The 2,237-nt window shown below is 45.2% G+C and overlaps 1 protein-coding gene across 1 annotated transcript in view; it reads left to right on the top strand.

Annotated features, from left to right (window-relative positions):
* The window catches only part of rab3gap1 (RAB3 GTPase activating protein subunit 1), a 33,472-nt gene that overhangs the window by 26,078 nt on the left and 5,157 nt on the right, over positions 1–2,237 (top strand). The gene's annotated exons all lie outside the window — the stretch shown is intronic.

Raw genomic sequence — 2,237 nt, 5'->3', positions numbered from 1 at the left:
AAAGGCACGTTGTGCAGAGGCCTCTTGTGGTTCCTGTGGTATTGTCCCGGTGGCTGTCTAGGAGACAAGGTCTTCACTGGGGATCTGTCTCTGTGGTTCATCTAGTTGTCCTGGTCTCCGCTGACATTCAGGGCTGTAGAAGTCATCTCTAGGTGCTGATCCACCATCTGATCTGAATACGTACTGGATCTGGTGGCTACGGTGACCTCAGAATAAGAGAGAAACAGACTAATATTAGCGTGGGGCCAAGAGCCATGGGAACGGAGCGAGGCCGGTGGAGTAAATGATAATGAGCAACACCTGCGCCACTCACCCGTCTCGAGTCCCACGGAGGAGTTCCGGAAGGATAAAAGGAGGAGTAACGACAGTAATGGAGGAGAGAGGACCAGGCCTGGACTTTATTTGTGTTTTGTTTGTGCGCGGCAGACGTCCGTGAGGGGCTGTTTTCAGTTTTGTGTTTATTTTGTTATTAAATTATGTTGCATTCTGAATCATTTGTAGAGGTTTGATTGTGCTTGATGGAAGTCCAGCCAGAAGAGCATTGCAGTAGTCCAGCCTAGAGATGACAAGGGCCTGGACAAGAAGTTGTGTAGCATGCTCCGTTAGAAAGGGCCTGATCTTTCTGATGTTGTGCAATGCAAACCTGCAAGATCGAGCAGTCTTTGCAGTGTGGTCTTTGAAGGTCAGCTGATCATCAAAGATTACACCAAGATTTCTGACCGAAGTTGATGGGGTAATTGTTGATGAACCTAGCTGGATGGAGAAATCATGCTGTAGAGTTGGAGTGGCAGGGAAGACAAGAAGCTCAGTCTTTGCCAGGTTGAGCTGTAGGTGATGTTCTTTCATCCATGCCGAGATGTCCGCCAGGCAGCCTGAGATCCGTGCAGCTACCGTTGGATCATCTGGTTGAAATGAGAGATAGAGCTGTGTGTCATCAGCATAGCAATGGTAGGAGAAGCCATGTGCCTATATGATGGGACCCAGTGATGTAGTGTATATGGAGAAGAGGAGGGGTCCTAGAACTGATCCCTGAGGAACCCCAGTGACCAGTTGATGTGCTTTGGATACCTCCCCTCCCCAGGAAATAGGACCAGTTATTTTCTTAAAAATAATGACTGTATTAATAATCATAATATAGCTATTTTTTATTTGATCTTTGTTATAAATAAGAACAGATGCAAAAAATCAGTAGAACAAATAGGCTATAAGAAACATGTTGTTTCTATTATGTTTTATCATTTCTCACTGGTCTCATTGTTACAGTGTAAAATAGCCACAGTTTGCTCGTATTTTTGAATGAATTTAGTGAATTTTCGAAGGTTAAAATTACAGTGCTGTTGGTGATCCGGCCAGTTCAGCTCAGTCATTGTTCAGGTTCTTCCAGCCTTGTTCTTTGTTCTCTAAATGTTTAGCTGAGGTCTACAGCTGCCTTTGCTTGTTATCCTCCAGCAGAATGTGTTTTTTACAGTAAGAGTTCATTCTGCTGCAGGAGAGACGTGGAGCTGTTTCCACAGAAACATAAAACAAATGTGTGTCCGTATCAGCTGGTGTCCGTATGAGTCGGAAAATATTGGATATCGGCACAAATCCGATATCGTGCATCACTGCTCGCTTTTGATAAAAGCTTCTTCCAGATGCATAAATGTGATTGTGTGATTCTGTGACTTCTAATGTTAGTGAAGTTTTCTGTTCCAAAACCTGTCATAATTTAGTTTTTCAGCATCATGTCACAATCTCTGACCAAAAGCAGGAATTCAGCCTGAAATGATTGGTCATTATTTTCTTACTCATGTTCCAGAATGAACTCTTTCATTGGGGAACATAAAAGAAGAGATTTTTTAACAGTAAAAGTCATGTGCTCCAGTGTTGTTTGTGTTCAGCATCAGACAGTGAGTTGTGAGGTTTGGAAGGCAGTAAATGTGTTGAACGGAGCTGAAGCGCTGTGTTTGATAATGAACACACGTGATCTGTGAGCGAGACACCGCTGCTGTCCTGAGCATGATGAACCTGCATTTAAAGTGCGTTTGTGTCGGGCTGACAGGAGCAGGAAGGACATGTCAGAGAGTCTCCTGCTGCTCGTTAGTTCCCAGGGGCCGCTCAGGGGCCACAGCAGGCCGGTCAGGAGAGACACGCCAGCCTCATTAAGACCAGACCCGGAGCTGCCCGCAGGACCACAGACACTTCAGTGTGTGTGTGTGTGTGTGTGTGTGTGTGTGTGTGTGTGTGTGTGTGTGTGT

The sequence above is a fragment of the Sinocyclocheilus anshuiensis genome, unplaced genomic scaffold (genome assembly GCF_001515605.1).
Source record: "Sinocyclocheilus anshuiensis isolate Anshui unplaced genomic scaffold, SAMN03320099.WGS_v1.1 scaffold1269, whole genome shotgun sequence".
In the NCBI taxonomy this organism is placed as follows: Eukaryota; Metazoa; Chordata; class Actinopteri; order Cypriniformes; family Cyprinidae; genus Sinocyclocheilus; species Sinocyclocheilus anshuiensis.
Note: the sequence above shows the minus strand (reverse complement) of the source record. Positions and strands in the feature narration are given on the sequence as shown.